The sequence below is a fragment of the Hordeum vulgare genome, chromosome 5H (genome assembly GCF_904849725.1).
Source record: "Hordeum vulgare subsp. vulgare chromosome 5H, MorexV3_pseudomolecules_assembly, whole genome shotgun sequence".
Taxonomy (NCBI): Eukaryota; Viridiplantae; Streptophyta; class Magnoliopsida; order Poales; family Poaceae; genus Hordeum; species Hordeum vulgare.
The window spans coordinates 460,906,633-460,928,658 of record NC_058522.1 but is presented as its reverse complement, the minus strand read 5'-3'; the positions used below and the strand labels follow the sequence as shown (position 1 = coordinate 460,928,658).

Below are 22,026 nucleotides of genomic sequence, written 5' to 3'. Positions count from 1 at the left end.
AGGAGGGACAATATCCGTCAATCGGATATTCGGTGGAATCCGGAGGAGCGGAGCCTACCGAAAGGAGTGACAACAATCAATCACAAGCATATGCAACAAGATGATGCCTGAGCATGGCATGAGGATGCAAAGTGGTATACTATTATAGCTAACATTTATTAGGTTTGAAGTTGATTTGAATCAAATTCAAATATTACTTCAAACGAGGTATTCTCGGATACCATTTAATTGATTCGACCTGATGCTCAGATCAACTTGCTTTTAACATGCATGGAGTGACATGTTAGGTTGCTGGTTTGTGATTTGGATAATCTTTGATCATATCATTTGAAGTGGAATTTAAATAATTTCCAAATTCCATCTCCAAAGTTTTTATAAGAGTTAACTTATTCATTAATCTATATGTTTGGGTTCAGTAACATTTTCAAACATGTTTGAAAATGACATATTCAGATTCCTTGAATTTTTGTGATACTTTTTCATATATAAATTATTTTATTGGACTTACAGATTATTTTCTATGATTTTTAGAAGTTTTTAGACATTTTTGGAATTATTTTTATATTAGATCTTCCTTTATTGCGTCACAGTGACGTCTCTGGTCAACAGAGGCTGGGCCAGGTCAAACCTGACCAGTGGGGTCCACTGGTCAGTGACCAGGGGCTAATCCCCGAGTTGACCAGCCTCTAACTCGGGTTTGACCCACCTTGGGGCCCACTGTCAGTGGCTAGGGGGGGTGTTTAGTGTGTAATTAGTTTGACCATGTCGCCCCCGACCGGAATATGGCCGGCGACGACCACGGGCGCGGCGGAGGACTCGCTGGAGTTGAGCTAAACGGCAATACAGGCATCCGTTTTGGGCACGGTTTAGTGCTACGACTAGCTAGTGAAGCACCTCATCTAAAGGGGGAGGAGCTGGACCCAACGGTCACCAGAATCAACGCCGGCGACGAGGTCAGCGGCGGCTGCGGCTCGGGCATCGTCGGGTGTGGCGTTGCGGTGCACTAGCGAGCTGGGGAAAAGGCTCTACGGCATCTACAGAGCTCCAGGAGCTCATTTCTAGGCTCGGTCTCGCGAGCGGGGTACCACAACGACGGCAACGACATGGCCGGCGACGAGGACCTTCGGGCTCCGGCGGCTAACGGGGTTAGAGGAGGGGAATGGCCTCGGGAAGAGGGGGAACGGGAAGAGGAGCTCACGACGGTTTTTGTGAAGGTGCCGGCAGGGTCGAGGAGGACCGGGAGGCGATGGATCGACAACGACCGGAGCTTCGGGGAGAGAGAGATCCGAGAGGGGAAAGGGGATCGAGAGGCCGAGGGGAGGAGATAAGGCCGCGGGGAGGAGGAGAAGAAGGCCTAGGGCGTCGCACTGGCGCTCCTGGGGGCCTCGAGCGGCGAGCAGGCAGGCAGGAGGTGGCCGGGGCTTGGCCGCCGTGCTCATCTTCTCCTCTGCCTACTGGCAGGAGGAGGAAGATGACCGGGGAGCCCCTGGTGGGCTGGGCCGGCGACAGATAACAGGTAAGTTCTTCCTTTCTCTTTTCCTTTTGTTTTATTTACTAACATTGTTTCCCATTTATTTTGGCGTCACAAACAAACCATAAATAGTTTGAAAAATGTGGGGGTGTTAGTTGGAATATTTCCAATCACCCATAAAGTTTTCAGCATTTTTGAAAACTATAAATCTTTGAATTCAAATTTTAAAACTTGAAACCAGTAGTCTTTTGCATTTATTTAAAATGCCAAAAGTATAAAGGAAATGGTTTCCTTCATTGCTTATTTGTTTTCAAGAATTATCAGAAAATTTGAACTTTTCTTGAGGCCATTTTGGGTTCATTGATTTGAATAAGTTTATAATTCCTTTGAATTAAGAAGTGGCTAGGGTTTTGAGTTTCCCTTCACCACTTATTTTGATCTTGTTGCCATTTTCTTGGATGCAATGCAAAGAAAATATGAGCACAATGCTAAACCTTGGCTAGGGTTCCAGGGATGTGATAGTTTAAGCAAATTAATTGATTTTTCTTTCTGGTCCAATTGGAGCTTTGTACAACAACCTGTTAATAAAATTCTCCAGAAATTCTACAAACATTTGTAGTGGTGAAGGGGTTCATATAAATGAGTTCTATGCCAAAATATATATTGGTCTTTTGAAAAAAATGAGCAACTCTTCTTGTTTTATGTTTTAGACCAGATTTGCATTTTTACTACAACCCCACTATTTTATTTCCCAATGAACTTGAATTTTTTTGTGCTTACAGTCCACCCTATAAAACCCTTAAGTATCAAATTTCAGCCCTATTGGAGTTGTTTTGACCCCTGTTGCCTTTTGACCCCTATTGGACTTTTGCTATAAATGCATTATGAAGTTGTTTGGTTGCTAGATCTAACCATACCACCATTGTTTACATCCAAGGAGACTCCTATCAGGTAATTCTTGTGGCTAGCTAGTACTGCTAGATGCCCTTAGCATTTTGTCCAACACCTAGTTCCCCTAACCGGATTTGAGAAGCTCTTTTGTTTGTATGGTGGAGATGAACTGAGGACGAAACTAGCATGTCTAGCGGAGCTTTAGTAAGGCCCTTAACCATCCTGGAGAGTTTCACCTCCAGCCTAAGCCCCTAGCAAGCAATGGCATTTCATCGAGCACCTGCCAGGCATGCCAGAGCGTGCTTTGGAGCGCGCACGTTGCAGCCAGTGTGTCCGAGCCGCCGCATCCCAACCCTATCGCCCCTTGCTGCCGGAAGCGACCCTAGCACGTGTGCTATTCCACACGAGGTTCTCGTGAATTCCTCTTGCCCCTGTTGCCCGTGCTGCCCCATGGAGCACCGCAGCCGCGCCGGCCATTGATGGCTGCAGTGGCTGCGCAGCGAAGCAACACCGCCCAAGAGCCCCCCGAATGCCACCTGCCTTTGGACCACGCCTCTGCATCGAGCCAGTGCTTCCACAACCCTGTTACCGCAGCAGCCGCTTCTCTGCCGCCGTTAGGAGCTGTCCCCGGTGATCTTATCCAGCTCCGCCGTGGAACCGACCCTCCGGGGCTATAAATAGGGACCCTAGTAGCTTCAGGGCAACCCAAGCCCTCCCTCAAAGCCGTAGCCAGCCGCATCGGCCCCAATTTGAACCGAGGCACCCTTCTCCTCCACCTCCGGTGATTTTCCCCGCCGGCGTGCCTCGAGTCGATTCAACCAAGCCGAAGCTCTCTTGCCCCACCTAAGACCACCATCAGCCTCCCATCGACCTCCAGGAGCTGCCCCACCCCTTGTTTTTACACCTAGAGCCCCTCCTAGCTAGCTCCTCATCGGACCCGAAGCTTCCTTCGTCGTGGAGGAAGAGCTGCTTGCTCGTGGGAGCTGCCGCAGCTCCAAGACCCTTGAATGGATCCGCCTCAATCCCCTGACCACGCCGGTACCCTAAGTTCCTCGAATGAAGGATCCTGTCGCTGGCAAGCCTCGCGAGAGGTCTCCCCTCCCTTCGGCCACAGGAGGAAGAAGACAAAAGTCAAACCTGCTCGGGGGGCCCACTCGTCAGCGTCTCATCGCTAGCCAGAGCCCGCTGAGTGAAGGCGCCTTCGGCCAAGTAAGCCTTCCCCTTTGCGTTTGCGTATTTCTAACCGAAACGTTTACTTTTGTGTTTGTTTTTAATACAGATTTTGACCAAACTTTGACTCGCTATAACTTCAAAAATAAAACTCCAAATGAGTTGATTCTTTTTCTCAGCTCTTCCAAATTCTGTTTAGTTTATTTTAATATTTATTTAAAATAATTCTAAGACAAATTTTTGTGTTGTTTTTATATTGTGTGTTAATTAGCATATATTTTTAAATAGGCTTTGAAGAGAGGGGTCAAAACTTGCAAATTTTGTGTGAAAACCATACCTCTCTACACTTGGAAGGCAAGCATCGTGAACCTACATTTATCTTGGTTATGTGTGGTTTGCTTGGTGAAAATAACATAGGGTTACGTTATATATGTGGTGTTATTTCATGTGACAAATGTGCATGTGGTTTCATAATTTATGAGTAAAGATGGTTCCATAATGGTGCATAGACAGTGGTCACCCTTTCCTACCACTACAAGGAATATGCTAATACACGACGCTATTTTTTCGTTGCTACATCATCACGGTTTTTAATTTACGACGATCTCATGACGAAAAACCAAGCGTCGAAAACGGAGAGTCACAAATGAACAACAGCGACGTTTTGCTCGAAATCGTCGTAACTTTTACGACGATTCCTGAATTGTCATAACCTTTACGACGAACCTAAATCGTCGTTGGCAATCAAACCCAGTTCTACGTGGCAAAATTACGACGAAATCAAAACGTCATGGTTGAAATCAGCCCAACCCATTTCAATTGATCACATGGGCTGGCTTTATTTTTTTGGGCTTTTTCTTATTGGACTTCTTTTTGGGTCTTAGCCTATTTACAACCACTTTAGTATTGCTTTCGAATTTTGGTTTGTGGCCTTTTACTTTCTACTGATTTTTCTTTTTTGGCTATTTTATTTTTGTACTAGTCCCACATGTCATGCTGATCTCAAAATTAGTCCCACACGTCAGAAATTTAACATTTTGTCAAATAAATATCATAACTTGGTCCCCTTGTCAAGTTGCCATTTCATAAGTATTCAAACCACATTCAAAATCAATATTTCAAATAGGCTAGGGAGCAAATGAAATTCATCCAAACCAACATTAAATTTGTCTATTACAATCTTTACACTACACCACAACCCAGATATACCTAATACTTCCTACTATTACAATACATATGCTACTCTTTGTTGATACGCTTCATAGTTCACACTTGGCTTTGTACTTCACCTATGCAAAAAATAAGAATAAGATGTGAACTAACATTGCAGGTATTTAAATAACAACATTTACAAAAAAAGTGTGAATTAACACTACAGGTATTTAAATAACAGAATTTACAAAAAAATGAATAGTGGCCCAGGTGCACATTATTTAACTATTTAAAGATGAATAGTTTCATGTTTCAAATTAATTGTAGGGAAAGTCATTAGGATATTAGCAATGGTGCACATGAAGGTAGAATATGAGCATGGCCATATTTTTATCTCATCTATCGTTTATACAAACACACTAACATGTCATCCAAGCAACAAAACATATGTACTATTTTCACTTCTAGTACCAAATAGCATTTGAATGTTCAGACTTAAGATAAGTAGGGATACAAATGTACCAAGCAGGCTAGCACCATCTTCACACTTGCTGCCACTATTTATCTTTAAATAACAGTTTCTATCAAGCTTCGTTGCTGCCACTATTCATCTTTAAATAACAGTTTCTATCAAGCTTGGTTGCTGCCACTAACCATAAACATAAATCGGTTGAAACATCCACTGGGTTTTGTGCAGCATTCCAGGTTTGGTTTACAGAAGGAGTTTCAGTTTCCTCAAGAACAGTTTATCAAGACGCCACAGGGGCACACAGAGAGGAGCACGTACCTTCGGCAGAGCAAGCACTGGCGGATAAGTGACGAGCGATGCTCCCGCGCTCCCAGTCCAGGACACCGTGCACCCTTCGCAGCTGCATATAGGCAAAACACATGCAGCCATGAGCATATGAAAAAAACGTACATGTGAACGGCTTGAAGCCTGTGAAATAGACGCGAGACCAAGGTTCTGCAACGGCTTGAAATTACAGATTTGCCAATAGACAGGCTGCGAGACCAAGGTTCGAACACGGCGCTAGAAAGGCAAGAAAATTACAGATTTGCCAATATGAAGGCGATTTATGACTGTGAATCGGCACCTCCTAGTGTATAAACTTAGATGCAGCTATGTGAGAGATCAGACCATAAGCTCATCTTGGCTATGCGAGTGTAAGAACTGTTGAATACTAATGCACTCTTCTCTGGCTACTGAATACTAATGGACTTCCTAGTGTATAAACTTAGATGCCACCTGAGTGGAGCATAAATGCAAAAGCCTCTCCACAAACAAGAAATTTTTCTTTGCATGCAAGGAGGTGGTCTGATTTGATTTCTTGCACAGTTATCCAGCTAGAACCCTCCATCCATTCCGTGGGGTTCTTCCAAACGACGCGTGTAGCAGAAAGAAAATAAAGAAGGGGCAAAACAAATTGGTTCAAACATGAGTGTGTCATGAGCAGTTCTTTTTTCTAAGAGACGCACCATTCATGTAGTAGCGGTTGCCAAATGGAGAAATGATAGTCAATTGCCAGCTTAGCAACTATATTTAGTGACCCATGGTTTCATTGTAATGGCTATGTAAGAGGTAGCTGTAGAGCATTTCTATTTCTCTCTCTCTCTCGTTATTAAGGTGATAGATGTTGTGACATTATCATGAATTTATGGGCCTGCCTCGTATTACAGTCTAGCAGCACGTCCTGGTCAAGCATATTAAAATGGACCCTGATTTTGTTGAACCGTTGGAACTTGGTGTTGGAATTATGCCCTAGAGGCAATAATAAATGTATAGTTATTATTATAATTCCTGTATCAAGATAATAGTTTATTATCCATGCTATAATTGTATTGAATGAAGACTCTTTTACATGTGTGGATACATAGACAAAACACCGTCCCTAGCATGCCTCTAGTTGGCTAGCCAGTTGATCAATGATAGTCAGTGCCTTCTGATTATGAACAAGGTGTTGTTTCTTGATAACTGGATCACGTCATTGGGAGAATCACGTGATGGACTAGACCCATACTAATAGACGTAGCATGTTGATCGTGTCATTTTGTTGCTACTGTTTTCTGCGTGTCAAGTATTTATTCCTATGACCATGAGATCATATAACTCACTGACACCGGAGGAATGCTTTGTGTGTATCAAACGTCGCAACGTAACTGGGTGACTATAAAGATGCTCTACATGTATCTCCGAAGGTGTTAGTTGAGTTAGTATGGATCAAGACTGAGATTTGTCACTCCGTGTGACGGAGAGGTATCTCGGGGCCCACTCGGTAATGCAACATCACACACAAGCCTTGCAAGCAATGTAACTTAGTGTAAGTTGCGGGATCTTGTGTTACGGAACGAGTAAAGAGACTTGCCGGTAAACGAGATTGAAATAGGTATGCGGATACTGACGATCGAATCTCGGGCAAGTAAACATACCGAAGGACAAAGGGAATGACATACGGGATTATACGAATCCTTGGCACTGAGGTTCAAACGATAAGATCTTCGTAGGATATGTAGGATCCAATATGGGCATCCAGGTCCCGCTATTGGATATTGACTGAGGAGTCTCTCGGGTCATGTCTACATAGTTCTCGAACCCGCAGGGTGTGCACACTTAAGGTTCGACGTTGTTTTATGCGTATTTGAGTTATATGGTTGGTTACCGAATGTTGTTCGGAGTCCCGGATGAGATCACGGACGTCACGAGGGTTTCCAAAATGGTCCGGAAACGAAGATTGATATATAGGATGACCTCATTTGGTTACCGGAAGGTTTTCGGAGTTACCGGGAATGTACCGGGAATGACGAATGGGTTCCGGGAGTTCACCGGGGGGGGGGGGGGGCAACCCACCCCGGGGAAGCCCATAGGCTATGAGGGTGGCGCACCAGCCCTTAGTGGGCTGGTGGGATAGCCCAAGAGGGGCCTATGCGCCAAGGATAAGAAATCAAAGGAAAAGAAAAAAAAGAGGGAGGAGGTGGGAAGGGAGGGGGACTCCCTCCCACCAAACCTAGTCCAACTCGGTTTGGGGGGGGGGAGAGTCCTCCCCCTTGGCTCGGACGACCCCTTGAGGGTCCTTGGACCCCAAGGAAAGGCCCCCCTCCCTCCCACCTATATATACGGAGGTTTTAGGGCAGATTTGAGACGACTTTCTCACGGCTGCCCGACCACATACCTCCACGGTTTTTCCTCTAGATCGCGTTTCTGCGGAGCTCAGGCGGAGCCCTGCTGAGACAAGGTCATCACCAACCTCCGGAGCGCCGTCACGCTGCCGGAGAACTCTTCTACCTCTCCGTCTCTCTTGCTGGATCAAGAAGGCCGAGATCATCGTCGAGCTGTACGTGTGCTGAACGCGGAGGTGCCGTCCGTTCGGTACTAGATCGTGGGACTGATCGCGGGATTGTTCGCGGGGCGGATCGAGGGACGTGAGGACGTTCCACTACATCAACCGCGTTCTCTAACACTTCTGCTGTACGATCTACAAGGGTACATAGATCATTCATCCCCTCTCGTAGATGGACATCACCATGATAGGTCTTCGTGCGCGTAGGAATTTTTTTGTTTCCCATGTGACGTTCCCCAAACAGTGGCATCATGAGCTAGGTTCATGCGCAGATGTCTTCTCGAGTAGAACACAAAAGTTTTTGTGGGCGGTGATGTGCGTTTTGCTGCCCTCCTTAGTATTTTCTTGATTCCGCGGTATTGTTGGATTGAAGCGGCTTGGACCGACATTACTCGTACGCTTACGAGAGACTGGTTTCATCGTTACGAGTAACCCCCTTTGCTCAAAGATGACTGGCAAGTGACGGTTTCTCCAACTTTAGTTGAATCGGATTTGACCGAGGAGGTCCTTGGATGAGGTTAAATAGCAACTCATATATCTCCGTTGTGGTGTTTGCGTAAGTAAGATGCGATCCTACTAGATACCCTTGGTCACCACGTAAAACATGCAACAACAAAATTAGAGGACGTCTAACTTGTTTTTGCAGGGTATGATTGTGATGTGATATGGCCAACGATGTGATGTGATATATTGGATGTATGAGATGATCATGTTGTAATAGAAATATCGACTTGCACGTTGATGGTACGACAACCGGCAGGAGCCATAGGGTTGTCTTTATACTAACGTTTGTGCTTGCAGATGCGTTTACTATTTTGCTAGGATGTAGCTTTAGTAGTAATAGCATAAGTAGCACGACAACCCCGATGGCAACACGTTGATGGATGATCATGGTGTGGCGCCGGTGACAAGTAGATCGTGCCGGTGCTTTGGTGATGGAGATCAAGAAGCACGCGATAATGGCCATATCATGTCACTTATGAATTGCATGTGATGTTAATCCTTTTATGCACCTTATTTTGCTTAGAACGACGGTAGCATTATGAGGTGATCTCTCACTAAAATTTCAAGACGAAATTGTGTTCTCCCCGACTGTGCACCGTTGCTACAGTTCGTCGTTTCGAGACACCACGTGATGATCGGGTGTGATAGACTCAACGTTCACATACAACGGGTGCAAAACAGTTGCGCACGCGGAACACTCGGGTTAAGCTTGACGAGCCTAGCATGTGCAGACATGGCCTCGGAACACATGAGACCGAAAGGTCGATCGTGAATCATATAGTTGATATGATTAGCATAGGGATGCTTACCACTGAAACTATACCCAACTCACGTGATGATCGGACTTGGGATAGTGTAAATGGATCATGAACCACTCAAATGACTAGAGAGATGTACTTTTTGAGTGGGAGTTTAGCATATAATTTGATTAAGTTGAACTCTAATTATCTTGAACATAGTCTAAGTCCACTTTGAATATATTTGTGTTGTAGATCATGGCTCACGCGACAGTCATCCTGAATTTTAATACGTTCCTAGAGAAAGCTAAGTTGAAAGATGATGGAAGCAACTTTGTAGACTCGGCTCGTAATCTTAAGCTAATCTTACAAGCTGGGAAGAAGGATTATGTCCTTAATGCTGCGCTAGGAGATGAACCACCCGCTACGGCTGATCAGGATGTTAAGAACGCTTGGTTAGCACGTAAGGAGGACTACTCAATAGTTCAATGTGCAGTCTTGTATGGCTTAGAACCGGGACTTCAACGTCGCTTTGAGCGTCATGGAGCATTTGAGATGTTCCAGGAGTTGGAGTTTATCTTTCAGAAGAATGCCCGGATCGAGAGGTATGAGACCTCCGATAAATTCTATGCTTGCAAGATGGAGGAAAACTCGTCTGTCAGTGAACATGTGCTCAAAATGTCTGGGTACTCAAACCGTCTAGCTGAACTGGGGATTGAACTCCCGCAAGAAGCTATCACTGACAGAATCCTTCAGTCACTGCCGCCAAGCTATAAAGGCTTTGTGTTGAACTACAACATGCAAGGGATGAACAAGTCTCCCGGCGAGTTGTTTGCGATGCTGAAAGTCGCAGAGTCTGAACTCCGTAAAGAGCATCAAGTGTTGATGGTGAGCAAGACCACTGGTTTCAAGAGAAACGGCAAAGGCAAGAAGGGCAATTCAAAGAAGAGCGGCAAGCCTGTTGCCAATCCGCCGAAGAAACCCAGGGCTGGACCTAAGCTTGAAACAGAGTGCTTCTATTGCAAGGGTATGGGTCACTCGAAGCGCAATTGCCCCAAGTATCTGGCAGATAAGAAGGCGGGCAAAGAAAAATCAGGTATATTTGATATACATGTTATTGATGTGTACTTAACCGGCTCTCGTAGTAGTGCCTGGGTATTTGATACCGGTTCTGTTGCTCACATTTGCAACTCGAAGCAGGAACTGCGGAATAGACGAAGGCTGGCGAAAGACGAAGTGACGATGCGCGTAGGAAACAGTTCCAAGGTTGATGCAATCGCCGTCGGCACAGTGTCACTTCAGCTACCATCGGGATTAGTGATGAACTTAAATCATTGTTATTTAGTGCCTGCGTTGAGCATGAACATTATATCTGGATCTTGTTTATTGCGAGACGGTTACTTTTTTAAGTCTGAGAATAATGGTTGTTCAATTTCCATGAGTAACATCTTTTATGGTCATGCACCGAATGTGAGAGGATTGTTCATATTGAATCTTGATAGCGATACGCATATACATAACATTGAGACCAAAAGAGTTAGAGTAAACAATGATAGCACCATATTTTTGTGGCACTGCCGCTTGGGTCATATTGGTGTAAAGCGCATGAAGAAACTCCATGCTGATGGACTTTTGGAGTCACTTGACTTTGATTCACTTGACACGTGCGAACCATGCCTCATGGGCAAGATGACTAAGACTCCGTTCTCCGGAACAATGGAGCGTGCAAGTGACTTGTTGGAAATCATACATACCGATGTGTGTGGTCCAATGAGCGTAGAGGCACGCGGCGGATATCGTTATTTTCTCACCTTCACTGACGATTTAAGTAGATATGGTTATGTCTACTTGATGAAGCACAAGTCTGAAACATTTGAAAAGTTCAAGCAATTTCAGAGTGACGTGGAAAATCATCGTAACAAGAAGATCAAGTTCCTACGGTCTGATCGTGGGGGTGAATATCTGAGTTTCGAGTTTGGTGCTCACTTAAAACAATGTGGAATTGTTTCGCAGTTAACACCGCCTGGAACACCACAGCGTAATGGTGTGTCCGAACGTCGTAATTGTACTTTGTTAGAGATGGTGCGATCTATGATGTCTCTTACTGATTTGCCGTTATCATTTTGGGGTTATGCATTAGAAACAGCTGCATTCACTTTAAATAGGGCACCATCAAAATCCGTTGAGACGACACCATACGAACTGTGGTATGGCAAAAGGCCAAAGTTGTCATTTCTTAAAGTTTGGGGATGTGATGCTTATGTCAAAAAGCTTCAGCCTGAAAAGCTGGAACCCAAAGCGGAAAAGTGCATCTTCATAGGTTACCCAAAAGAGACAGTTGGGTACACCTTCTATCTCAAATCCGAGGGCAAAGTGTTTGTTGCTAAAAACAGAGCTTTTCTCGAGAAGGAGTTTCTCTCGAGAGAATTGAGTGGGAGGAAGATAGAACTTGACGAGGTTGTCGAACCTCTCATCCCTCTGGATGGTGGCGCAGGGCAAGGGGAAACCTCTGTCATTGCAACGCCGGTTGAGGAGGAAGTTAATGATGATGATCATGAAACTCCAGTTCAAGTTTCTGTTGAACCACGCAGGTCGACGAGATCACGCGCTGCTCCAGAGTGGTACGGTAATCCCGTCTTATCAAGCATGTTGTTAGACAACAATGAACCTGCAAATTATGAAGAAGCAATGGTGGGCCGAGATTCCAACAAATGGCTAGAAGCCATGAAATCCGAGATAGGATCCATGTATGAGAACAAAGTGTGGACTTTGGAGATACTGCCTGAGGGCCGCAAGGCTATTCAGAACAAATGGATCTTTAAGAAGAAGACGGACGCTGACGGTAATGTGACCGTTTATAAAGCTCGACTTGTGGCAAAGGGTTTTTCACAAGTTCCAGGAATTGACTACGATGAGACTTTCTCTCCCGTGGCAATGCTTAAGTCCGTCAGAATCATGTTAGCAATAGCTGCGTTTTTCGATTATGAAATCTGGCAGATGGATGTCAAAACGGCGTTCCTTAACGGTTTATTTAAGGAAGAGTTGTATATGATGCAACCCGAAGGTTTTGTCGATCCTAAAAATGCTGACAAGGTGTGCAAGCTCCAGCGATCTATTTATGGACTGGTGCAAGCATCTCGGAGTTGGAACAAACGCTTTGATGAGGTGATCAAAACATTTGGGTTTATACAAGTGGTTGGAGAATCTTGTATTTACAAGAAAGTGAGTGGGAGCTCTGTGGCGTTTCTAATATTATATGTCGATGACATATTACTGATTGGAAACAACGTAGAGCTTTTGGAGAGCATAAAAGGTTACTTGAATAAAAGTTTCTCTATGAAGGACCTAGGAGAAGCTGCTTACATTCTAGGCATTAAAATCTATAGGGATAGATCAAAACGCGTGATAGGACTTTCACAAAGCACATACCTTGATAAAGTTTTGAAGAGGTTCAAAATGGAACAGTCCAAGAAAGGGTTCTTGCCGGTGTTACAAGGTACGAGATTGAGTAAGACTCAGTGCCCAGCAACTGATGAAGATAGAGAGCATATGCGCTCCGTCCCCTATGCTTCAGCCATAGGTTCTATCATGTATGCAATGCTGTGCACTAGACCGGATGTTAGCCTAGCCATAAGTATGGCAGGAAGGTTCCAGAGTAATCCAGGAGTGGATCACTGGACAACGGTCAAGAATATCCTGAAGTACCTGAAAAGGACTAAGGAGATGTTTCTCGTGTATGGAGGTGACGAAGAGCTCGCTGTAAAAGGTTACGTGGATGCAAGCTTTGACACAGATCCGGACGACTCTAAGTCGCAAACTGGATACGTATTTATTCTTAATGGGGGTGCAGTAAGCTGGTGCAGTTCCAAGCAAAGTGTCGTAGCAGATTCTACATGTCAAGCGGAGTACATGGCTGCCTCGGAGGCGGCTAAGGAGGGTGTCTGGATGAAGCAGTTCATGACGGATCTTGGAGTGGTGCCAAGTGCACTGGATCCAATAACCTTGTTCTGTGACAACACTGGTGCCATTGCCTTAGCAAAGGAACCAAGGTTTCACAAGAAGACCAGACACATCAAACGACGCTTCAACCACATCCGCGACTACGTCGAGGAGGAGGACGTAAATATATGCAAAGTGCACACGGATCTGAATGTAGCAGACCCGCTGACTAAACCTCTTCCACGGCCAAAACATGATCGACACCAGAACTATATGGGTGTTAGATTTATTACAATGTAATTCACATGGTGATGTGAGGGCTAGATTATTGACTCTAGTGCAAGTGGGAGACTGTTGGAATTATGCCCTAGAGGCAATAATAAATGTATAGTTATTATTATAATTCCTGTATCAAGATAATAGTTTATTATCCATGCTATAATTGTATTGAATGAAGACTCTTTTACATGTGTGGATACATAGACAAAACACCGTCCCTAGCATGCCTCTAGTTGGCTAGCCAGTTGATCAATGATAGTCAGTGTCTTCTGATTATGAACAAGGTGTTGTTGCTTGATAACTGGATCACGTCATTGGGAGAATCACGTGATGGACTAGACCCATACTAATAGACGTAGCATGTTGATCGTGTCATTTTGTTGCTACTGTTTTCTGCGTGTCAAGTATTTATTCCTATGACCATGAGATCATATAACTCACTGACACCGGAGGAATGCTTTGTGTGTATCAAACGTCGCAACGTAACTGAGTGACTATAAAGATGCTCTACAGGTATCTCCGAAGGTGTTAGTTGAGTTAGTATGGATCAAGACTGGGATTTGTCACTCCGTGTGACGGAGAGGTATCTCGGGGCCCACTCGGTAATGCAACATCACACACAAGCCTTGCAAGAAATATAACTTAGTGTATGTTGCGGGATCTTGTGTTACGGAACGAGTAAAGAGACTTGCCGGTAAACGAGATTGAAATAGGTATGCGGATACTGACGATCGAATCTCGGGCAAGTAAACATACCGAAGGACAAAGGGAATGACATACGGGATTATACGAATCCTTGGCACTGAGGTTCAAACGATAAGATCTTCGTAGGATATGTAGGATCCAATATGGGCATCCAGGTCCCGCTATTGGATATTGACCGAGGAGTCTCTCGGGTCATGTCTACATAGTTCTCGAACCCGCAGGGTCTGCACACTTAAGGTTCGACGTTGTTTTATGCGTATTTGAGTTATATGGTTGGTTACCGAATGTTGTTCGGAGTACCGGATGAGATCATGGACGTCACGAGGGTTTCCGAAATGGTCCGAAATGAAGATTGATATATAGGATGACCTCATTTGGTTACCGGAAGGTTTTCGGAGTTACCGGGAATGACGAATAGGTTCCGGGAGTTCACCGGGGGGGGGGGGGGCAACCCACCCCGGGGAAGCCCATAGGCTATGAGGGTGGCGCACCAGCCCTTAGTGGGCTGGTGGGACAGCCCAAGAGGGGCCTATGCGCCAAGGATAAGAAATCAAAGGAAAAGAAAAAAAAAGAGGGAGGAGGTGGGAAGGGAGGGGGACTCCCTCCCACCAAACCTAGTCCAACTCGGTTTGGGGGGGGGGGGAGAGTCCTCCCCCTTGGCTCGGCCGACCCCTTGAGGGTCCTTGGACCCCAAGGCAAGGCCCCCCTCCCTCCCACCTATATATACGGAGGTTTTAGGGCAGATTTGAGACGACTTTCTCACGGCTGCCCGACCACATACCTCCACGGTTTTCCTCTAGATCGCGTTTCTGCGGAGCTCGGGCGGAGCCCTGCTGAGACAAGGTCATCACCAACCTCCGGAGCGCCGTCACGCTGCCGGAGAACTCTTCTACCTCTCCGTCTCTCCTGCTAGATCAAGAAGGCCGAGATCATCGTCGAGCTGTACGTGTGCTGAACGCGGAGGTGCCGTCCGTTCGGTACTAGATCGTGGGACTGATCGCGGGATTGTTCGCGGGGCGGATCGAGGGACGTGAGGACGTTCCACTACATCAACCGCGTTCTCTAACGCTTCTGCTGTACGATCTACAAGGGTACGTAGATCATTCATCCCCTCTCGTAGATGGACATCACCATGATAGGTCTTCGTGCGCGTAGGAAATTTTTTGTTTCCCATGCGACGTTCCCCAACACTTGGCATGTTTGTCTACTGACAATAATACTAAGTATGATAATCCCCTGATCCGCTGTTCAGGTGCTGGTCAAGTTAAGAGATCAAGCCCACCACCCCAGCAAATTATTGTTGCCGTTGCACACCAAGCTCATGAGCATTTTTGCTTATTTTTTTCACTTGCAACCTCATTCTTGTCGACCAAGAACTGCACTGCACAGCATAGTGGCAGTACACAATGCGAGCATGCGTGATGCAACAACAGCCCAGCAACAATGGAACACACAGCCTCAGAGCAAAGAGGCCACTCCTTGAAATGTGATAACTTATAACACAGGCGTGGAGTCCACAATAAAGGAACAGGCAGCGAGGTTGGTGGCGCGCCTTAACGCGGCTCCAAGCAACGCGCGATGCGACGTCGATCGGGAGTAAACATATATACATGCCGGAGCCGCGGCAAAGGTCGCCGCCATTGGCGACGCACTCGAGAGGCTATGCGATAGTAAGACCTGCTGAATACTAATGCACTCTTCTCTTGCTAGATGCTCATATTTTCGTTTCAGAATTGGCTAACCTGTCCTTCTTGCTGGATATGATCAGATACTTCTCCTAGTGCTAACATGGCCTTCTTGCTAGATATAATCAGATACATCTGTAATGATGGCACTTATACGGTCTTCCCTCTGTGTTCTACAAATCTGTAAGGATCATTTCTAGCTCCATTTCGCCATGTCCTATTTAAAAAAATCGAGGCGTAAATTGCAGCCCCTGAGCAAGTCCTCTGTAACGTGGCAAAACTACCGATTGGTGAAACCCCCTGCCTCAAATCTCGGCATCGCACCTGGACAAACCACCTAGAATCTACAGTTCATCCGGTGAGGTCGGACGGGACACATACAAAGCTAATCGAAGGCGGAGAAGATCGGGTACGGAGAAGACCTGGTAGATCTGGCGCGGCGAGCCAACGGATTTAGTGGGGGAAAGGGGGCAAGAATAGGCCAGCGATTAGGTTACCTTCTCGTCCTGGTGGAGGGTGATCCAGACGTGTACCTTCTCATCAAGGAAACGAGCTGCTGACAGCGAAGAAGAGACTCTACTCCATGGCAGGGAGCTTCAGTTGGTCGTCGGTGGGAGGTCCCTGCAATGCATCATCAGGTAACAGTGAGAGTTCATGCCATCAGATAGGATTAGTAACACCCATCAGGTGAAGTACTAGTGATCGAGTTGCCTAATCTGATGATGGGTATGGCCCGTCCTGCAACAAGATGAATTGGACACTCAGATTAATGGATGGATTAGACAGTAATAAGACAAACTGGTGGATGAATTGGACAGTCAGACAGATTGATGGATGAAAGGTTTGGACTTTGGACAGACCTGGGAGATGTAGGAGAGGTCGATGTGCTTCACGGCGAGGCTGAGGACCGTGCACCCACGGTCCAGGAAGTCGAGCGCCTTGTCCAGGTCGACGGTGGTCTTGGGCTTGACGTCCGACGAGGAGGCGTCGTGCTTGCCGCCGGGGTGAGGTGGGCGGGAGCCGACGAGGTGCTCGATGCAGCACGGGATGTGAAACTCTTGAGGCAGCTTCACGTCGAAGAGCGCAGCCTCAACGCGGGCCAGGGGCTCGGGCTGAGTGGTGGGACGGGCCGGGAGGTGCCACGCGAGCAGCGCGTCGTGGAGCTGGTCGTCCGGCATGACGGCAAAGGAGGGGTTCATGGCGAAGCGGCCGCCGTTCTAGACAGCGATCTCGAGGCAAGTTGTGACTGCGCGGGCGCCGTACTCCATGTCGATGTAGTAGACCTTCCAGAGGTTCGTGGCGAGGTCCCGGAGCTTGGCGTCGTCGGGGGTGTCGGCCTGGAGTTGCTCGAGGTGGGGACGGGGAGGAGGTGGGGATCGGGAGGGGGGCGGGGACGGGGAGGAGGTGGCGGCGGCGGTGAGGAGATGGGGACGAGGGAGCAAGGGTGGGATGGGGGATCTGAGCTAGGGTTTGGGCTATGGTTGGGGTTATTTTTTCAGTTTTTTTTCTGTAGATAGATGGATGGATGGATGTGGGATGGAGAGATGGATGGATGGATGGACGCCATTTCATCGATCTGTGGGAAGGGTTCTGATTGGGTCCGAAAATCAGTGATTTAAAATAGTTTCCAAGTACTAAAAATAGAGGAATTTTGTGAAGCATCTATCAAAAATGTTTTTCAAAAGGGCACCACACAAATTTTCACTAAAGTTAGACCACATTTTACGGAGGGACCAATTTGTATGCATTTCTTATCTTTCTAGCTATTTTTAATTATTTTCCGAGTGGTAAATTTGTTTTTTTTTGTGAAGAACCTATCAAATATTTGTTGCAAAATTGAACTCCATCAATTTTCGAAAATACTAGTGCATATTTAATATATAACTGACCAAATGATTGTGTGTCAAAAGATTTTATCCATCTCCCGTGAAAAAGAAAAATTTCTGTCGATTCACGTGGAAGCAGGTCAAATTTGAACTGCAACTGCCTCATAGTTTGCTATTTATTTTAAAAAAAATTATTTCTAGGTACAAAAGTATCTATTTCTTCATAGATACTCCAAAATATTTGCAAAAATCAAGCCCTAGCTATGAACGGCCATACCCGTGTTTTGACCGTTTTTTGAAATGGGCATGAAAAATTCAAACAAAATCAAAAAATTGGAAAACCTTCTCATTGTGTCATTATATGTGATAAAGTTACCAGGTAAAATAATAAACTTGTAATATGGCAATTATTTTTAAAAAGTGTTCTTAGAAATTAGCTATCATGTGTGAAGATTCATGACTTTCAAGCCAAATGATCAATCTTATGGCCACATTCATGGCGTAGTTTGTCCAAATGATCTCGTATTGTGCACAAGGGTGCGTATTGGAATGGCAAACAATGTTGCCTAATAAAATTCTCATTTTCTTTGGACGGAAAATTCATTTTCCATTTTTCGAGTACCCAAAATGAGTTTTTTTAAGGACCTACCATATATTTGTTGCAAAATTAGACCAAATCATTTTTCTAACATACTAGGACATATTTAATGTACAATTGACCCAATGGTTGGGTGTTAAAAGCTTTTATCAACCTCTCGTGAAAAAGACAAATTTTCGTTGAATTAGCCGGAAGCGGGTCAAATAAGAACTGCAGCTACATTATAGTTTGCTCTTTATTTTTACTAAAAATCATTTCTAGGTATACAAGTATTTATTTAATCAGAGAAATACCAAAATATTTCAAAGATTCAACCACTAGGTAGGAACGGTCATACCCGCTGTTTTGAATGCGTTTTGAAATGGCCATGAAAAATTCAAAAAAAATCAAAAAAATGGAAAACCATTGCATTGTGTCACTATATGTGACAAAGTTAGCAGAAAAATAATAAACTTGTAATACGACAATTATGTTTAAAAAGTGTTCTTAGAAATGGGCTATCATGTGTGAAGATTCGTGCTTTCAAGCCAAATGATCAATTTTATGGCCACATTCATGACATAGTTTGTTGAAATGATATAATAGTATGCACAAGGGTGCATATTGGAATGGCAAACAATGGTGATTAAGGAAGTTTTCATTTTCCTTGTATGTGAAAATTATTTTGCCTTTTTCAAGTGTCTAAAAGTATTTATGAATTTTTTTCGAGAATTTTTGGAATGACAGAATAGTAGATTGCTTCACAAACTAGGATTAGGTGGGATAGAATGGACCCACGAGTGACATGTCAACATAGTTAGAACATGTTACGACATTTTTATAATCGTCGTAAAAGTTATGACGATCTCATCTTATGCGGTTACGACATTTTTGACTCACATCGTCGTAATTTATATGTAGATTTGATCCCCTCAAGCGGCTTACGACAATCTCGGATGAAATCATCATAGATTTATGACGAATTCATCAACGACATCTTAAAGAACGTCATGTATGAGCATATTTCTTGTAGTGTACCCGACATGCCCACCGGATGGGATTCTGTGAAAGTTGGTGTCTTGTGGAGAGACGACCGTGGGATTGACATCTCGTGGACGAGAGTGGTCAGCAAGGCATGTTAGGCGGGTAGTGACTCTGTCAACAAATAGTTGGTACAAATCATGCAGATAATACTTAAACCTCGTGAGTCGACCATAGATCGGGTCTTGTCAGTATGTCTCCTTAATTGCGTACGACCATAGCTTCTTGGATAATGGATACGATATAGTTAGTTGAAGACCTATTATTAGTCACACCAGTAGAGGGGCCGGGATGAAGGTATCTACGGCTGTGGTCTAAATCTAGTCATACGGTCAGGGGGCATGGGTGTTTCCGGTCTAGGGCCGGAAGGAAGGGCACTCCCGGTTAGCGTGCGGTATAAATTATCTTTAATCCCATGCTAGTCGAGGTCGGAGCCTCCCCGTCTTATGGTTTTGCCTTCACAGCGTAGTCCAGGTGAAGCCGGGCTTCGCGGAGGTAAAAATGGGTGTGTGCTGGTTCTGAGTGTCCGCTTCCAAATTGCTGTATGTGGAATTAGTCAGGATGACTGTCGAAAACCGTGAGCTATGGGAAAGAGTACACCCTGTGCAGAGATAAAACTATTCGAGTAGCCGTGTCCACGGTCAAGGACGTTGGTTGACTAGTCTAAGTATCGGTCTTTGGAGGAAGTAAAGGAGTATGAGACTAATCGGGAAATATGTTGGATAATTATAAACATTATTTTCTGTGCACTAACCCTTGTGATTTTGATTGTTGAATATCCCTGGGATGGTTCTACCTCCTGGATATTCTTTATTAATTTCTCATAAGCCCTTTATGTGGTGTCGCTGAGACGCCCAACTGTGGCATGTTCGTTATTTCTTATAAGCCCTTTATGTGGTGTCGCTGAGACGCTCGACTATGGCATGTTCATTATTTATTATAAGTCCTTTATGTGCTGTCGCTGAGACGCCCGACTGTGGCATGTTCATTATTTCTTATAAGCCCTTTATGTGGTGTCGCTGAGACGCCCGACTGTGGCATGTTTTGTAATGCATTTGTTAATATTACCCTTATTGATTGTTTACTAGATTTCTGTATGCTTATAATTTCACTACTAATACTGGAGTAGTATTTTTGGGTTGACGCAGCATCATGGCATCCTTATAAGTGTATAATTAACACTGCAAATTATTTGTTTATTCCTTGATGTTTGCGAGTACATTCAAAGTACTCACTGGCTTGTCCCTGGCTATTGTCTTGTCCAGATTGCGAGCTTGGAGAGGATTAGCTTGACGGTAAACCTGGAGCACCGGCATCAAGGGTAGCAGTCGCGTGAGATAGAATTCAACCTGGTCAGTTGTTCTTGTGGGGAATGGAGTCCCATAGTCTTTGGAGATCCTTGAACCGCTTCCGCCATCAACCACTAGTAGCCCCTTTTGATGTACTCATTAGACCATCCTGGTCTTGTACCTCATTTTGTATTTTTGCTTGGACATTTGTATCAAGGAAGGGTGTGCCAACTAAGAGTATTCCTGGGACTGGTATACTTAAGGGCCATTTGAATGGAAATTAAAATCCTCAAAAATCCGGTCCCCACAACCTTGATATCAGAGCGAGGCTGACCGTTGGCTAATCCTATCTTAGCCGGGTTAATAAGCACTAGATGAACACCCATCAAGCAAGTGCCATAGCCACCAGTCAAGTCGGTCCTAACCAGTAGCCGAATAGTGTTTGCCAACACCTTTCGGTAAGGCAATGCCCGCCCTATCAGACTAGCCCTGTGGTCACACGCGAGTGACCCACGACCATTTTATCCCTTCCCGCAATCTTGCTAGAGAAGACATCGTTATCCTTTCTATAAAGGGAGCGATTGCCCAGCACAATACGCCACGACCACAACCACCTCAAGATGCCAGGCCCCATTATCCACAATGAGACCACTTCTACGGACCAAGGAGGTTTTGTAGCCATCCTTGCCAGCCTAATCCACTGTGTCTTTGCCATGGAAGAGCCTCCGGAGTATGTTGTGTACCAAGAGCACACGAGTGGTGACATTCGTCACTTCTGGGCCATGGTACACATCTACGGCAGGAGTATCACCCAAGAGCGTCCCCATCGGTTCACCGGAAGGACAACTTCCTACGAGCCTGAAGCCATCCAGCTGGCAGCTCGAGAGGTAATAGTTCAACTCCGACACTTGTTGCCGGGAGTTAACTGTCGCTCGTTCTACTACTACCCTAGCCGAGAAGGTTATGGTAGGGCGATCCAAGTCGCCAGCGGAGACCATGAGACCGACCCCGCCCTATTGCACCTTGTGCGCTACGTGAGAGCACAAGAGGCACTGTACGACCAGGTCACCCTCGACCTAATTACAGCTCGTACAGAGCTCGCTCGTCTGAGGAGGAGAGAAGCGGAGCCCGAAGCCAGCAACCCTGTAGTGCTGTTTGGGAGACCGATTGAGCTCCAGCAGTCTGTCACAGCTGCCGACCCAAATCATGCGCCTATCTCCCCCGAGGAGCTTTGCCACATTTTGGGATTTCCTCCAACGGAACGGTAGGCACAACATCCCACAGTGGACACCACCGCTACCCCAACCTTTTAGATCCACCCCCTTCCCCGAACAACCGTGACGCCGTAGTTCCAACAAACTCTACATTCGCAAGACCCGCTCACCTAGATGTAAACGAAGTAGACTAAGCCTTGACCCTGTTGTA

General features: G+C 45.5%; 1 pseudogene; it reads right to left on the bottom strand.

Annotated features, from left to right (window-relative positions):
- Nucleotides 1-16,444: 16,444 nt before the first annotated feature.
- LOC123396884 lies at nt 16,445-21,428 on the bottom strand (annotated as a pseudogene).
- Nucleotides 21,429-22,026: the final 598 nt, after the last annotated feature.